Here is an 18,430-nt window from a genome sequence, read left to right as displayed (position 1 = left end):
ATAATTCCTATATATGTAAAAACAAGGCTGCTGGCACGGTCTGTATGTGCATGCTATAGGTTCTTGGATGACCTTCTCTTTACTTGGAGCTGGTATCCAGAAATGGAGAATAGGCAATCTTTATGATTTTGTAAACATCTGAGGCCATCCCATTAAAGATTGTGATCATAATGCTCTGGTTATTTCACAGCTTACTCTGGCAACCTGTGTTGAGCACCTGTGTCCAAATGTTACGTCAGACTCACGGCTGCCTCTCTGGGTAATTCCCTGCTTGGCTCTCAGCAGCTGGATGCTGGCACAGCACTGAGTGCATGGAAAAACCAAGTGAGTTTTACTGCTGCCTCTTATCTATTAAGGCTGAGGTGGGGGAGGCCAAAAAAAAAAAAAAAAAAAGAAAAGAAAAGTCTCCTAAATCAAAGCATACTAACATTTATCTGTGCCTACCTCAGGATGCACAACTATCCCTGCCATTCAAAGCAAAGGCACGCAGCAGCAGCAGGCTTACCCTGTGCTTCTCATAGCTGGAAGGAGTTGGGACCTCTGCACTTCCGGAGATGTCTGCAGTACAGGACTCTGACACTGCTTACTGGGGCCTGAGACTCCCAAGTCCCTCCTGCACTGTTAGGTAGGTCAACCAGCATCATATCCCCTCCTCCCCCCCTTTTTTTTCCAGCAGCAGATTTTTCTCCGGTTGCTCAGCATTTGGTACATCAGCAGGGAGAGGGCACAATTTCTTTTTCTGGCCCAAACAGACCTCATATAATCAATAGCCTTCCTTACTCTCATACTACTAGCCATTTCCCCCAAATCTTTCCTGGAAGACAACATTAAATGTTCAAGCAATGATGAACATAGTTATATATAGTTGTACTCAAGCAGTAGTCTGGCTAATGGTGCTTCCATAAGTATAGTTCTGTAAGATGGTATAAGGTACACAGTCAACATATGCAGAGAAATAACCATATTTCTGCAAGTTCAGCAAATTCTCTGGTCAACAGGTGAAATGTGTAAGAGCAATTTATGCTTGCCAATGGGTGAAATGCATAGGAGCAATTTATGCTTGCAGAAGGATCCTAAATCACATTTAGCTCCCCCTGAAGCTCAGAGATGGCCAACTCAACAGATTTGCCTTGATTCTCTGATGATTTATCCTTCAGGAATGAAAAGGAAGCCATTTCTTCTTGGCAGTGAACTAATTCAGGGAGAAGTGCTGAACTGAACCACAACAAGCCCCATATCTTTGTTCCTCTACTTTTTTTGCTGTTGAATTTTTTAGGAAGTGAACTGTTTTGTACATCATAACCACTTCAGTGTAGGTCTCAACAGCTTTGGGCTTTAAAATTATAGGACTGAGGCTGTTGTACCCAGCATGTTTTCATCAGATATCAGAATAATGCTCACAGCTTCTTCCTGCAGAATGTGAAGATGCTTTCTCAGGGCTTCAGAATGCTCTGTACCACTCAGCATCAATCTCAGCATCAGCTCCTCCAGCCTCTCAACGTCTGCAAACAAGGCTTTTTCCAGGATCTCTCCCACACAGCAAATAGTGGGATGGGAAATCAAAACATTGGGGAAATAAGGATTTTCTTGTGCTGATTGCCTGTGACTTTTGCAGTGACTTGACACTTCTGTCCCATGTTTCTTATCTATCACATTGTGTGATTTTTCAGTTTTAAGATCTTTGGCAAAGGGCTCATAGACGTCATTTAATTAGGACAAGGCCTTTTAGTTAAGTTCAAACAGAAGTTGTTTCTTCTCTTGACCAGCAGCTTTATTTAAAGACATCTTTTTATCTTTCCAAACAAGGCTTTTAGCAGCATCAAAAAATATTTGCTCAAGGACAAAGAACAATACCTGCGTGTTCACTGGTGCACAAGTTTTCATGAAGGCTACCTTTGTAGAGATCATTTCCATTATAATCCACAGATGTTCCTCTTTCTCTGCCCAGGAGCAAGTGTTTGGAAGGCTCCTGAAGATGTTTATCACTTTCAGAATATTTTTCTTTGACTTTTCCAACTCTTCTGGTGTATTTCCAGAATTAACTCTGCAGGTAAATGGCACAGAGAGAGAAAAATTATCACAATCTGAATTGTGCCACAGAACTGCTTCACGTTCGTCTGTCTCTTGCTTCAGTTTCAAGAGTGGGTAGAAGGATATTTCCTTCTGCTATTTTCTCAAAGACTTCTGAAAAGCTGCTGTGATAGCTGTGAAGCTCCCTGAAGATATTACATTTCATCCGTCCAGAGATAATGTCCCTTCAGCTTGCCGCAAGATCCCTGAAAAAGCAGTGATGGACAGCAGGGATTTGTGCACCGAGCCTGCCGGCTTGCCAGTCTCCCCTGCCCCCCGCCCCCCCCCCCCATGGCCTGGAGAGCGTGGGAGTGCATCAAGTGGCAACTCTTTTGCTTCCCCTGTGTTGTCCCCTTGGTGTTTAGACCTGGACTGTTCCACCATTTGCTTCGTGCTACCTGCCTGCTTCCTTGGCCTTTTTCTTGCTTTTTCTTTTCTGGGAGAAGTGATTGGAAGATGAAGTTCTCCTGGCTGCTGTGAAATGGTGACCCTCGAGATCACAGCTCTCCCATAATGTGTTGCATGTGGCCTTGTAGGATTTTGGTAGGGGACCCCTGTGTGTCCTCTGGCTGACTTTACCTATGATTTTCAGAGCTCTGTGAATCCTCCTGTGAGCTTTCCTCAGATGAAACACAGCTCCCGCAATTTTGCTGTGGAGGCGCTTGCTCTGGCACATGGCCGCCTCGCCCCGGAGCACCCCGAGGGCGCTTCTCACACGTCTCTCAGACCGTGCAAAGGCTTTCACCCGTCCCTTGGCCAGCGAGGTGTCTCTGCGGGCAGGCGAGCTGTGCTCGGGCCCCTTCATGCGGGGGCACCGCCATGCGGGGCCGGTTTCAGCCATCACCGTGATCTCCAAGTCAGGCCAGACAGCCATCGCTGCGGAGCAGCAGCCGCTGTCGCCCCGCGTGCTGCCCTGGGCCAGGTGGCCTTGGAGGCACCGGTAGGCCCTGCCAAGGCCCTTGCCGGTGGCATCCCCCACGCAGACCTCAACCTCAGCCCCCAGCCTCAGGCTCTGCAGAAGCGGCTCCGCAGGGTCATCCTCCACCACCGCCACTGGTGCAGCCATCGTCCACGGGGTGTTTCCAGAGCACCGTGCATCCCCTGTAGGTGTTTCAAATCTCAGGCCCTCAAAGGCATGCGTTTCTTCAAAGCTGTGGGGAAGGATAGCTGCTCGGGGCTTGTCTCGGGTTAAATCCCTCCGGGGAATGGACCAACAGCCGCCCACGTCCCCGCTGGCATCGCTGCAGCCTCTGCTCCCCGGGGGCTCACAGGGATGCGCTCCATGCCAGCTGGCTCTCTTTCTGCACCCTGGGATCCAGCCGCAAAGGCCTCTCCCCACTACACGGTCCAACGGGGGGACACAAAGCTGGAGCCCCAAGTCACATTTTGCCAATTTGCGGCTGGGCAAGGGAGCTGCTCCTCTGGGGTGGCAGCTGACAGACCCCCTGGTGTCCCAAAACACTCGTGGATTATGGTGGTGTGGGCTCCTCTGCCGAGCTTTCTTGCTGCTGTGCTGGTCCTTCTTTCTCCTGGGAAAGCAAAAGGAGAAAAAGGACCCAGCTCTGGCCATAGGAGCTGCCTCTGTCCCTGCGTCTGCTGGGGCTGCTCGTTTTGTCCCTTGGCTATTCTGCATAGAGGTCTCTGAAGTTTAATAATTTCAGTGATGAAATCTTCTGAAAAGCCAATAGCCATGAAGGCAACGTAAAGAGGCACAAAAGAAACGCCGGCTCTGGAGCATTCAAATGCTTAACTTGGACCCTTGGTTTTTGATTTTTCAAGATTTTTTTACTCTGTGGTGAGTTGCTCTTTTAGGGTCTGACACAAAATGCAAGGGAACAAAAATCACTATTTATAACAGGAGCAACAGCAGGTAAAGCGGAGAGTAAATCTGATAAAGCTCACAAATGAAACGCCACAAAAAGTGTTTTCGAGTCCTACCAGAGCGTTAAGGAACTCCTTCGGGCATTCAAAGAGTATCTCTTACCACCTGGTGACCAATAAATTTTACTGCAACTGCTGCATACGGCAGGCATTGCCTGGGCTTATCCACCAGTTTTGAAAGTTTTTTATATTCATAGCATTATACTTGTGTTTTAGGGGAAAAAAATCACAGCAGTGAAGTCATTGCTTCTATCAGGCACTAAAAGCACGTGAACCAGGACAAGCCCTTGCACTAGAGTCACTATATTCCTTCTAATAGGCTCAAGAGAATAAAGATGATGATGAAAAAAATGAGCTATTTTTATTTCCAATTCTAACTACATGTTAATAGTGCATTCACATCATCTTTAACTAGTTGTGCATCTTTGCACTGCTTTCTTTCATGAGTTTCTTAAGTGTTAATAATGTTTCCACGTGAAACAAAAAAATGGATTAAAAAATGGATAAAACATGGACTTTCCAGTCCCCTTGCTAGGATTTTGCATGCTCTTTACTTAGCACGCCATCAAAAAAGGCTATAAATAAAGAAAATCAGCTGGGTGGCAGGTGGCCGTGCCCTGCAAACAGTGCGCTCTCCTTAGGGTGCCGGCGTGCCCTCGCAGCACCGATCACGGAGTAGCACTCCCCGCCTGCGATGTCCTGGGAGCAAAACTAAGCGTGGGGAGACGGCGGCGCAGCGATGAGCCAGCAGACAGGCTCCCACGGTGCCTCTAGGCAGTTGCATATTAAAGCAAAGAAACTTTACTTACCCTGTGAACAGTCCTGAAGGCTTTTAGCTGATGGGAGGTTTGGAATAAACTAAGCTGCCTGTTTGCACAGCTTTAAAAAGCCAAATTTGGCCCCAACACAGACCTTATGAGTATGAAATGGAGGTGGTTTTGAGGAGAAAAGGCCCACGTACCTGTCAGAGCAGCTGCTGTCGGGATGGGCTTTTGCTTCCATGCCACTCTGTGGAAAATCAGCTGCTTCTCCCCCCAGGACTCACCAACAGCCCCTTGTTCCTGCGCTGCAGTCCCTCACTTCAGCACTTCTCCTGCTCTGGGATTTAAAACCTGTGGAGCAGCGGGGAGAAAAGAAACCACTGGCTGTGCTCAACACAGCCCCGCTGCCCGCCCTCATCCGGTGATGAGCCGCAGGGACCGTCTGCAAAAGCCTCGATAAACTGGGAAAAAAGGGTGGGGAGAGACCTTTCCATCAGATTTACTGGGGAAGCAAAGCAGCAATCGCAGCCTGGAAGGAAAGAAGGCAAGAGAAGGGTTTCGTGCAGGACTGGGCGAAGGACAGGGAAATAAGCCCCGTCCCCCCCAGCACTCAGCTTCCCCAGGGGACAACGTGGTGCATCTTCAGTCACGCTGCTCAGCCGGGATGTGGCCAGACCGCGACGAGCCTGCAGGTCTGATCGGCCCTCTGGCAGCCAAGCTCTGTTTTTTTTTGGAAGGAAGAGACCTGAAATAAAACGCTTTGGCCAACGACAGTCATCATCAATCAATAGAGACCTCCCATGGGCTCCTCTGAAATATTTACTGGAGATTTGCATACATTTTAAAGCAGCATAAAGCCCCCTAATGGAGCAGCCCATGAGCTTTTTAACCAAAGAATAGCTTGGGGGGGGGGTGTGGGAGGGAACATGAAAACCTGAAGGTGCTGCAGCAGGTTTTGTTGGACAGCAAACACGAATCTGGAATGTGTGTTCATTTCTTTTATTCAGTCCATTTCTTTTACTTAATCTTTGATTTAATCCATTTAATAATTTATTTCATTTTGTTTAATCTCATTTGTTTAATCCCTGGAAACGCATGTGAAAATGGCTTTCTCAGCCCTCTGTAAGCACTACTTACCAACAAGATGCCTCCAGTGCTGGACCCAGAGCTCCTGTTAATGCGTTGCACTGTAAGGCCACACCGGAGTTATATTGGTCTTGTAACAGAGAAAGGGGTTTGCTGAATCTCAGCCTGCTGCTCTCCGCGGCTTTGGGTTGCTGCTGCTTTCAGTGAGCTCCTCGCAATAAATCCTTTTCATTCCCAAATGCAAAACACTGGCTTCCAAAATTACTTAACCTCCAGAAATCTGCTAGCAACAATTTATTCCCATAACTGGGAAGAGCACTGAACCCCAGCAATCCCTCTAACGTGCACTTACCATATAGAGCAAAGGGGCAAAAAAGACATAAAACTGAAAAAAAGAAAAAACCCCTGAGACAAATGTGAGATAACCGAGAGGGAAACACTTATACTCTGAGTCTGAAATTATTTCCTCTGCCAGGCAGATACATCTCCTCGTCGTGTTCACAGCAAGCACCCAGGCGAGGAATGCCATAGAGGCACATCGAAGCGGCTGATCCCCGAAGCAGCCATCCAAGAAACCAGATTGTAATAAGCAGACCAGACAGTTCAGACTACACAAGTAAGCAAATTTATTTTAAGACAGAACAAATATTGTGGCAAACAACGATATGCAAATCCAGTTGGTAACAGGGGTAAATACCAGACTCCGTTTTCAAATAGATATAAAACATACTCAGATTTTCTCTTGTCCAAAAAGCAGCTCACGCAGGGATTTGGGGAGGGGGAGCTGTTTGCTCCCTTCATCCGACAGGCCACAAAACTGCGGCATCGGGTGGGAGCTCCTCTGGCAGCCAAGATGGGCGATGTTTGCCCTTGTCCCTGCACACGGGGGTGCTGGGGCTAAATCCAAACGCTTTCAGCCCTAGTCTCCCCCAAAAGGCAACCCCTCCACAAGACCTCCTCCTCCCTGCTGGCTCTTAGGGGATTAACCTCCCCAAGCCGAACCCACAAAGCAGGCGGGACAAAACTGCCTCCCAGCCAAAACAGGCACCTGCGAAGCTGCTTTCTGGAAAAGCCAAATAAAAGCACACATAGAAAACATCGGATTGTCAATGGTACTTCGAAACAAATTCAAGTTTATCGCTGCGTGTGTGTGTGTGCATGTGTGTGTCTTACGTCATACAAACAGACGGGAAAGACGCGTAGACTTCAAGCAGTGATGAGCGTGTCCTCAGTTAGCATCCACAGGAGCACCATCAGATACAGGAGAATTAGCACCACTGAGTTGTGGGACGTAACTGATAACACGCGTCACCGGAAAACCCGGAGCGGGGGCGGGAGGGACGCGTGGGGACACGGGACAGTCCGTTATAAACGATACAAGGCAATTTATGAGTTTTCATACAGTACAATACAGCCACTGATCAATTCACCCTTTCAGTACAGTACAGGACAAGTAACACTTTGCACCCTGTTAACACTAGAACTGGCCACGTCCCTCGCTCGGGATGCGGGCAGGAGGGAGGCGGTGGTGGCGCCGGGCGCTTGCTCCCCAAATTGCCACTGCTGCCGGCTCCCTAGGCACCGGCATCCCCCCCCTCCCCCCCAAATCCCAATCACCGGCATGTCCCAGTGGCACCGTGCCAGCCAGACTCTGCCCCACGCCTGCCGCTGAGCAGACAGGAAAATCCCTTTTTAGAGAGATTCCAAAATTTGCGCTTCCTTCTGGCCAATTCCAGTAATGGGATATGCTGGAAGGATTCAGAGCCTCCCCCTCTTTCCGATGCACTAATGCAAGTGGGGACAGCACCGAGGCACACGGAGAAACCGCCCGCCAGCCCCCTCCCGGCCAAACCCACCTCTTACCTCCGGGACGTAGTGAGAACAGGGTCCATTGGGAAAGTGCTAAGTTACAGTACATTTGCATTTTTATATGTCGACTATTGAACAGCAAAACAGCTCGTTTGAGAACAGATTCAGTATCGTACAGTAAAGTTCACACTTAATTCTTCACCGTTTCTACACTGGTAACACATGCATTTTATTTCCGTTATTTTAATGCCAGGAGGACCAACATCCCTCAGAACAATGATCTAACATGAAACAAAACTTCCCAAGGAAAATATTAAGCATCACATAAGTTTCAGAAAACCTGTTAATCAGCATCACAATGTACTCAGATTTACAATTAGTTTTTTTCATGCCATGACTTTAAAACACCTTTTGGTTAATATCTCAAAAAATCAAAAATAGAACAGCTGGGGAAAAATATATATATATATATATATATGTATATCTATGTATCCGCACACATACACACATGCACATACACACAGATAGGTGCATGGGTATATGTGCGTTTTGGGACAGCTTCCTGCAATGCACAATTTTGTTTTTTTTTGATAAACTTGACTCATTTCAAGGTCATCTGTATGTGTCTGAAATACTTTCCAAAAAGAACTCTAAACTATGGAAGGAAATTAAAACGTCCCCTAAAAAGAAAAGTTGAGTAAAACACTGTCTGTGTGCCGTTACAATGCATTTTCCATGAACTACCTTAAAACCAAACAACTAGAAATCCCTAAAAGAACTTTTTTCCTCTTAAAAGGTTCTTCAAAAGAAAGAGGTGCTATGCTCCAGGTTACACTTGGGCCTCATGTTGTGCCATGCAGTGGAAAACCCTTTTTTTTTCTTAGTCTCCAAAGGACAAGATGCCAACTTGAAAGGGCAAAACACTACATTTGTGGGGAGGGGGGAAGAAAAGGGAAAAAAAGGCGGGAGGGACCCTGTGTCTCTCCTCCCTTTCTTGCAAGCTTCATTTCCAAAGACTAAACGAGACCGTTCAGCTCACTGTGGGGTTACAACACAGGGGCTGAATTTTCAGAACTACAAGCCTACATCTTAGCAAAAGTGAGCAGGATCTAGGCTCTAAGTCAGAAAGCTACTTTCTGGAAAGGCTGTCCCCACGTCCACGATAATTTGAGGGCTAAGATGTAGCAACGTTGCCAGATAGTATTTCTTTAAAGATGGATTAGCAAAGTTAATCTGGCAGTTAAAAAAAAAATCTGGATTCTAGTATCACTTTAAAAATCAAATGATACAGAATATATGAGCGTAACTCTTCAGGCTGCTCAGGGTTTGTTGTTTTTTAATCACTTCTGACTGAATACTCAAACCTATAAAGGTCTCTTGAAGAAAAAAGCTTAAACTGAACCCAAGCAAAAACACCTTCCCATACTGGAGTTGGTCAGGAAAAAATGCTTCATCTGAGGAAAGAAACAAAAACTATATTCCTACCTTTTTCTCTGAAGGTTGTGGGTTTTTTTTTCACTACATCCACTTGCTAGCGGTGAAGGACAAGATTCTCAGTTCGCACCGATCCTGCGACTGACTACTACAAACAGTGGCCCTTATCCATCACGTCAGGGCAGAAACTGCTACCAAGGGGTATTGCCAAAATGGCCTCAACAGACTCTGCTAGACCAGGATGAACAGGAGTCTGCAATGCCGACTTCCCTATGGAAAGGACGTGCAGCACCCTGGCAACGGCCATGATGCTACCCAAAACCCATCAGGGTTTGGAAAGACGTAAAACACCATGAGCAGGCTGCAAGTTTACAGTTTGGGATATCAAACCTGGAACAGTCTGCATGACAAAGATCATCGCCTAATGCCGAATCCCCAAGGATCACAGCTATGTTTTGCTGTTTGGGACAAACTCTGTCCGATCGGTTTCCTGCCGGTGAGGGAGCTCAGGTCGCAAAGCATCCATACCTTGTGGCACAGATTTAACCAGAACAGCAATGCACGTCAAAACTTCTTGCTAATGCCAAACCTGATGAACTCCCACCACCGTTTTTGCGATTCAACAGCAAACCCAACGGTCATTATGCTCCGGCTTCAAAACCATCTGCAAGTGTTTTGTTTTAAACCATCTGTTGTAGTTTAAGCCCACACCCTATCTTGACAGCACTTTCAGTACAGGCACAGTGATGGCTTTTATTGCAATGGCTTGAGCACAGTCTTTGTCGACATCAGCATCTAAGAGTGGTTTTAACTTTGCTTCTCATTGACCCATTCTGATAGTGAAGGCCAAGTTCTCATGCCCAAATTGAGAGTACCTGCCACACGCTTCTCGTCGAGCGCTATGTCACATCCTGTGGTCTGTGCAATTCAGGAAGTGTAAAATATACAATCTTGCACCCTCCCGGCCCCCTCTGCAACTCCTCCTGCATCTTTGGTGTTTTTAAAAACCATGCTCTCAGTCCTCTAGGTGACTTCCAAGTTCAGAACAACCATGTCCACCAAGATTTCAGTGATTCAGACGTTCGTTCTGTGATTTAAAATCAGTTCTGATAGGTTTATTCCTCTAATTTATAAAATCGCTAACACGTACGCAATGGAAATTAGGCAGCAGACTGTGGTCACGTACACCTCAAAATGATGTTCTGACAGCCCCTACACGATTAATGCTGCGCATCAGAGGCTGCACGGACTGGGAAAAACAAATGGTTCCAAACTCAGTGCTAATAGTACTTACAAAAGTGCAGTGCTCAATATAGTCAGGAGAAAAGTGACTACTAGTACTTAAAGTGCTAGTTTTAAAGTTGGTTTGGTTCAGTGTCCAAAATGTGGGGAGACCGTGTATGCTAGGTAGGGACGAAATCAAAAACATACAGTACCGCAACTGCACGTGCCACATCAAAAGGGCTTCATATCACAGCACTGCAGAGCGGCGCACGCTGCTGCTGCCCAACTCTTGGGCACACGGACAAGCAAACACGTCGACACCGTTTCAGCTACGCTAAAGATATGGTTCCATTAATGCCATGAACACAAACCGGTTGGGAAAGCAAAGGGACACGGCTTACAAGAAAAACAAATGTCTCTCAGGACAGTTACTAGTCTTTGCGATTACGGTACTCCAAGTCTAGCAAAAGCAAGCCTGGCGAGCCTGCCCGGCGTCACGGCAAGCTGCACCGCTGCTCATCATGCACTTTATGGAGGAGCTGCTCTGCTGACTGCCTCCTTTTACATGCTATCTTACACTTAGCCTATTTACTTACTTATTTGTGGGTATGGGTATTTTTTAAGCTTGCTGACTATGCGTTAAGCTAGTGGTTTTGTTTTTTTTTTTCTTAACCACCCTACCAGTGAAAGGACATTTCATACAGTAACAAGATGATGAAAGCAGCCCACTAAACATGATGATTCTAATGTTGGATCTTCATTTCTGTAAAGGGAAACATGCCAGAGAAGGACTTAGGATAAGCAGGTATGACCTTAACGTGTCTATCGCTGGGTCCTGCCTGCCTATGAGAGAACAAGTAACAAGCTACGTATGGTAAGGTGTGAGGCTACATGAATACAAAGCTGAGCACCAGCCACCAAATGGATGCCGGGTATATCTGTCTGTGTCAGACGCTTCTAGGAGTCTCTCATGCTCCTCAGAGCAGGGCCAACGTCTCTGCTAGGTCTTGCGCCATCGTTCAGGCCAGTAAAGATGCACAACTGAACCATAACATAACCAATCGCACCCCTGAACAAGCCGAGTCAGACAGAGGTCCCAGCTAGGGTCACCTTGAGAGAGAAAAGCAGTTGCGATTAGATTTTTGTAGCTTTTCGTCCCCTGATTTTGGGAGCTCATCTCAGTTCAGCAACAAGGTGTTGTTTCTCAAAGTAAAGGGGGGAGGGAAGAGGAGGCGAGTAGGAGCCGGACTTTCAGTCCTCAAAATGTAGGCACCAAGAAAATGGTCACTGCATATCCCGAATGACACCCCGGGCCCTCACAAGACAACAAACACAACACACCTCGTGATCAACCACCCCGAGTGCTTGCCAAGAAATGAGAATCTTTTTATGGAGAAAGCTCCTTTAAAAACAAAAGTGCTCGCTTGCTGGAGTTTACAGTCAGAGTCCATTGTTACCGTTCGGCAGCACTTTGCATGTTTTGTAATCATGTTGGGGTGAAGCGCATGGATTTGAAACATGCCTTGCGTTTGTAGCGGTACATTTGGGTTAAAGCTGTCAACGTTTTCATGTACCTTCATGTACCTCGTAAAAGAGCGGACACTAGGGAGAGGCGTACTCCAGGAGCAGACAACACAAATACCATGGGAAAAAAATTGCAAAGGGCAATAAGTGACCTACAAAATAGGTCACTTATATCCAATGACCTGTATTTAAACAAGCAAAGAGCTAGGCCGCGCAGCCAGGAGTTGAGATGCAGACCCGGCACTCCAAGTGCAGAAGTGGAAAGCAACGGCTGGGAAAGGCTCCAGAAGGCAGAGGAGGGGAGCCCAAGATGCTGCCCAGCTCCTGCAGCGAGGGGGCCCCTCTCTGTAAAGCAGCAAATTCACATTCATAACTTTACATTTTTAATATGAACCCTCTACACAGCTTAAGGCAGCAACGACTGAAAATAAAAAGCCAGCCTGCTCTGCATCCATCCCTTTCTCCCTTCCAAAACTCACTAGGAGAAAAGTGTCCACACTCTCACAATATTGCTTTGAGGTAAACGATGCTGGAGCCTTCCAGTAGGGAAAGCAATTACTGGGCAAGGCAGCATTTTCTATGACTGTTGTTATCAAATACAATGTGAGCTCTCGCAAGTCTGCGTGATCACATATTACTGTGTCATAATTTCTTATAGCCAAAAAGGAACAACGTTGCTAGTAACACTGACCTCAGAATTGAGGCCAAAGCCAAATATTGTAGATACTGCAAATCTGCAGTACCAAAATTGTTCATTTGCTAGGTCTTTTTATTAAATATTCCTTTCTCACAGGAGAGTGTGTTAGCTCATGGTTTTACCTTCAGCTGGAGCTCTGCTCAGAGCTGCTTTTTAAAGAAATGAGTGAAATAGTGCTTTAGCCAGTGCACCAGACTTTCATGTAAATAATCTTGGCAACTTCTCCAGCCTCCGAAAACAAGACTAATTTGAAAGTTTATTGGAAGCAACGTTTTATTTTTGGATGCAGAGGCTTTTGCTGCATCAAGGCCTGCAGGTATCCATATGCTACAATTAAATGCAGGCTTTCAGGGGTGAATAAAGTGTTTCCCAGACAGATCGTACTGCAGAGTGAAAAGCAATCCAAGATTGCACAGTATCAAAGGCGTAATGCAAACACAGGGCCATTTCTAATTATACGCAAATTATCTCTACAGAAGAACAGACTCTACAGCGGAAGACTTCCCTTCCAGGAAGATATAATCATCCATCTTTTGTACACATTCACGCTTGGGGACTGCACTCTGCAAGCAATAGAGTAGTACAAGCTTCATGCATTGGAAAATGTACCCTACTCAAAAAAACACCAGCTGTAGGTTTAATGCAACCCACAGAACAAAACCGACAGTTGGAAATTCATGCTTTCAACTTAGGGGGAAAAAAAGTGGGTTTTTTTTTTGTTTTTTTCTCTGCACAAGAATATCCATTGTGTAGGATGATAAAAAACACACCTTTTTTATATAGCTGAAAATAAAACCTATTATAAAACAAAATAAAATTGTGCTGTGAAACTATTCCAGTCAGACTTGAACCTGCCAGAGTCGGTCACAACCAAGAGACAAAACAAGCATCTTAGCATGTCCACCTGTGTCAGTGCCTGCATCTTGGCCACGAAGACAGCAGTCTCTGCCAAAGAGCAATGCAGTTTGGAGCGCTGGCAGTTTTATGAGGCCAAAAGACTAAAATACCACTTTATGCCTGTTCAGTGTTACCTAGTCCTACCAGGATATTCACATGCATTGCTAGATGTTGATGCCTGCACCCAACGGTATGAGACACGTTCCTGAGAAACTGGGGGGCAGCAGAATAACTCTAATACATTGGTTCTTGAAAATGGGAACGTTGGACCACAGGGACCGCATGCTGAAAGCAAAACATTTTATTACCATCAGTTAAGTTTCGTAATGCACGCTTATGAGTAAGATAGAGGTCATATGGAGATCTCTTTGCTTGCTACCAACTACAGCTTCTGGGCTTAAACAGAGCAGCTGTCGAGTATAATACTCCACTGGAACGGAAAGGGAGCAACGTACAGCTGAAACCATGGTGGGAGTTTAGCTTGGCAGGAAACAATCTCTTAACTTGAAATCCAACCAGGAATCACGAATCAGTCACCAAACACCGCAGCATCCTTTACAACAGCAGGCGATCAAGTATTACACCAAGAGCCAACGGCTCCCGAAGGACAGCCCTCCAACACCATACCTGCCTCGACATTTACCACACCTACCCGCAGTGCCACACGGACACAAGAAGGGAAAAATCAGAGGGGCCACCACTAACTTGGGGGCTCTGCAATCAGTGGACTGAGACGTGACTCAGGGCAGGACGCTGCCTTTGCGAATACGAGAGCTGCTGGCTAGTTGCACCTTTGCTCTGACATCAAAGATCTACGCAGCTTTCCTAGATGTCTGAGGTCATGAAAAAGCTATTCCAAACCATATACTAAAGAATCAGTAACATATTTTAACAGCACAATTTTTTTCCCCCAATCAGTTTACGCTTCAGCCAATCTTCTACAAGCAGCTCAAAATTGCATCAAACTATATCCAGAGGATCACTATGTTCTGATCTCCCCTTTCTTGATATTACAACTCTTATTTCACAGTAGCTTCTGTGTTTATACAAAACTTAAATGAGAGGGGGAGGATTCCTTCACTGGTAAAAGGTAACTCCAAGCATTGCTAGCACAAACTGCTGATTTGCCTTGTTTTAGAAAATGAGCTGCTTGGCTAGAAAGCTGGGAAACCTTTGGTGGAAGGCTGAAGTGAAGCCCCTCTGGGAATGAATTTAGAAGAACATATGGTCCAGCTACCTCAGGCCAAAACTTCCCTGGGAATCACATTTTCTGAAACTGATACTATTTTGCCCCACGGTGTTATGTCATGCAGCTCACCTGGACTGCTCAGTTTGCCAAGACTTTCACGGTGAGCTGGACAGGAGAAAAGAGCTCTTCTACTGAACTGTGAGGATTTGCAAGAATGATGGCTAAACATGCTCTGGGAAGACTGAAAGACTGGAGAAGCCTGGTGTTTATGCTGGGGCAGGTGAAAAATACCCAGTTCTTACCCTCTTGCTTGTCCTCTTTTGCACAGCATCTTTGGCCTCTCCAGTGTGGTGAAGAAGAGGAGGGCATAGGTCTCAAACAACCAGAGAGGACAGCTGTAGGGCATACTGCGATAGCTCAAGGGTGGCAGGGTGGCAGCTTGGACAGAGCCCCACGTGTGAGCAAGGCTTTCACTGCATTTACTGTACTTGCCTCAATGCTCAAACGTTGCAGTGGTAAACTTGCCCCAGGTGTTATTACAGTGCATCTCATAGGTTTTGAAAACAAGTGCGGGCATTTTGGCAAATATTTTTCTTTGATTTTCCTCTATTTTAAAAGGGAAATGCACCACTTGTGAGCAATTAAAAAAAATACTGAGTGCTTCACTAGGCAAAGTTAAAATTCATTAGAGCCTAAAAGCAAAGAGCAGTGCATAGACAAATTTATGCTTTCTTTGTCACTGAGATAGGTGAACATTGAGTGCAAAGTAGCAGTATGGAGGGGGATTGACTGTGTTCTCCATACTTCATGCTGTCAAGATCCTTAGGATAGCGAGGAAGTTACGGGGATCTCTCAGTTTAGGCTTTTCTCTTTCTGATCCTGCAGTAGAGAAGAGGATCCCTGCTGGAGAACGTTTAGGAGCACATCTCAGAAGGAAGTTCAGAGATGGATAACATGAGCTGCAGCCCAGTCCTCCCCTAGAGAGCTATCGTGCTCTCCAGAAGGACCCGTGAGGTCCAAGCTGTGACTCAGCCTTTACTCTTACCTCTTGCCTGTGTTTCAAGGGCCCGTTCTTCTAACTTTCTTTTCCTCCTTTCAGGGGCTTGTAGAAATACTTTGGACATGGCATCTTCTGAACCTGAGTTCCTAGTGCTGACTTAGAGATGAGCCAGCAAAAATGACCATTTCTTCGCCAGGTGTGGAATTGCAGTCCCTTCCCATCCTTGGTCAGTTTGGAAACGGTAAGAAGTTTTCAGGAATTGCACCTGCTGTTGAAAGCTGGTGAGACTGTGGGTCATCTAAAAAGGAACAAGCACACTTCTGGAGGTTATCCCTACTTTAGAGGCTGCCTCCTAAGAGTAGAAAGGAGGTCTGTTCAGAAAAGCAACAGATTAAACCGTGATTTGTTTCTGCTGATGTCGGGAGGGCTAAGCAGGCACTTCCATTCTGGACTGTGGGTTTTCTTTGGAGCATCCACCTACACCAGCACAAAACACACACTACAGAACAAACAGGACAGCAGGGCAGTTTTAGGCTTTCTTCTTCTTCTTCTTCTTTTTTTCTTTTTTTTTTTTAATACATAAATCTCTGTAGTGGGCCTTGATCGACAGATCCCACAATCCCTGCACAGCTAAAAGCTGACAATATCCATGAATATGTTTGTTGGATTACTCCAGCATCTCCTCTTTTTACCAGACAGCCGGGAGAAACACGATGCTTTTCTTGAGCACCAGGCAAGACTGAAAATCCCACAGGACAGCCAAGGAAGGTTAAAACAGTTGGGCTCTTGCAGTACCCAGAAGAGAGTTGTTTTTGTCTTGTGTGTAGTGATATTGTGATATTCAATACATGTGGGAAGCGATCCCTTGCCCAGCTCAGGTTTCTGTGACTCAAGGCCTCCTGGGTCTCTGTGGCTGCTTTTAGCTCAATGGGTTGAAGTAATGCGGGACTTCAGGATCACCTGCCTTCTGGTTTTTGTCCTGGTCAACAACAGCGGGGGTGCTGGCAGAGGTGCTCCCAAAAAGCTATGGATGAGGGGGAATCTCTCTTGAAGGTACAACCCAGCTCGTCCTCCAGCTCATTTTCATATCCTGCATTTTTGGAGGGTAGCTGGAGCGCCTTCCCTTTGCTGCCACTTCAGCCTGTGTCCTGCGGGCAGTGCCTGGTCGTCCCTTGTCCTGGTGGCTCCCATGATGGCCACACACTGCTGCAACAGGAGCTCAGACGGGCCGGGGCACTCGCCTCCTCTGCGGGTAGGGTCCTCACGGTGCCACACTGAGGCTCAGACAGAGTGGCAACATAATTGGGGGGGATGGGGGAGGGCAAAGCAGTGTGACAGCTCTTCCTGACACCCCAATATGCTCATCCCACCTACCAGGATTTACTAACTCACACCACTCCCTTGGGTTGACGCACAAATCGATATGGAAGCGCGTTGCAGTTACACACACAGGAAGGCAACTCCAGTTACTCTGCAGCTAATTTAAACGTCCTGGGGAAGAGGAAATTCTGGCAACGTTTAGCTTAAGATGTACTTCCAGGCTACAGCCTATTTCTGCCTTCAAGGAAACAAAAACGAAACAAAATTAAGGCTGCACATTACAAAGGATCCAGCCACAGCAGCCAGCTGTGGTGAGAAGCAGGAGTCTAAGCTCCAAGCAGTATTTGTAGCAGATGCAATCACACTCCTCCCTGGGGAAGCTGTTACACACTGACTACAAGCAAGACGTTGCACACTGCCTGGTACCCGCAAGCAGCCAGCTTACAGTAAGTCCACGATCAAATCTGCCCCAGGTAACTGATCTGTGCAGCCTGTCTGAACATGAGAATGAGCACAGAGGGGATGAGTTGGAACCACTGGATGGCTGAATAACCACCGTTTTGCTGCCACATTGCCCAAAACATGACAGGAACCTGCTGCAATCTGCAGTTAACATCTCCCAGACCTGCATCGTCCAGTAATAGCTGCATGGGCTTTGCTGGTGCAGAACAGGATGCCTTTAGCAACAGGAAGAGTTAAGGCTGAAGCATACCAACGAGACATAGAAGAAAACAATTGCCTGGAAAAAAAAATAAAGCCAACTATGTATCTTTTTTGTCCTAAAGGACTTATTGGCTGCTGCAGTTAGCAAAGGCATAGGGAAAAAGGGAACCAAGGCTATTAATTGTCTCCAGGAATGAGAATAGAAATAAAAGCACATTACACAGTTGGGTGTGGAGTGGATATAATTAAATGCTCAAATTAAAAAAAGCTACCTACAGTATTTGGAGGTTAAAGTAAAAATGTAGGCTAAAATTTATGGACAAGCTCTGAGCCTGCATGCAGACATGCAAAGAGAGTTTCTTCAAGTGTAACAGCTCACCACTAACTACTGTAAAGCTCAAAAAACATTTGGGAAGCATTCAGCAAAAGATTTTGTCTCCCCTTTCATAACTCAGAGAGGAAGAAAAGTGATTACATCAACAGGAGGCACACTAAAGCTTTAAAGGATCTAAAGGTAAGAATTTTTGATGATTAGGGGGGATGGATGTGAGAAAAATCACTTTCCAGTCAGCATTTACAGATTTGAAACATGTAATTACTTTAGTCAAACAAAGTTTTAGTGCTGGGCCTTGCATTTAGTTCCTCCCTGGGTATTTACCATTTTCTTGCACATGCAAAAACATCAGAGCTTAGGGGAACATGACAGTCAGCGCTAGCAACTCTCCCGCCAGCAGGTCTCTGAGGAAAGAAAGTGCTTTTTCATTGCAGCTTGGGTACCCTAAGTTATGTTGTTCTGTATGTTGTCTGTCCGTCCCACGTGCAATCACATTTTCCAGATAGGTGGACAAAATGGTGACCTGCAATCTGGGCCACGC

General features: G+C 46.2%; 1 long non-coding RNA gene across 2 annotated transcripts; it reads left to right on the top strand.

Moving 5' to 3' along the window:
• The first annotated feature begins 468 nt into the window (after positions 1-468).
• Positions 469-17,962, top strand: LOC134139681 (uncharacterized). Of its 2 annotated transcripts, XR_009958241.1 has the most exons (4): positions 469-625; positions 6,274-6,414; positions 15,672-15,813; positions 16,950-17,962. It is a non-coding gene; the product is annotated as an uncharacterized LOC134139681 (long non-coding RNA). The 2 variants fall into 2 exon arrangements; XR_009958240.1 differs by lacking the exon at positions 16,950-17,962 and having other exon boundaries at positions 15,672-16,081.
• The last annotated feature ends 468 nt before the right edge of the window (positions 17,963-18,430 follow it).

This window comes from Rhea pennata, chromosome 4 (genome assembly GCF_028389875.1).
Source record: "Rhea pennata isolate bPtePen1 chromosome 4, bPtePen1.pri, whole genome shotgun sequence".
Classification (NCBI taxonomy): domain Eukaryota; kingdom Metazoa; phylum Chordata; class Aves; order Rheiformes; family Rheidae; genus Rhea; species Rhea pennata.
The sequence above is the reverse complement of the archived record's forward strand: the minus strand, read 5'-3'. Positions and strand labels throughout refer to the sequence as shown.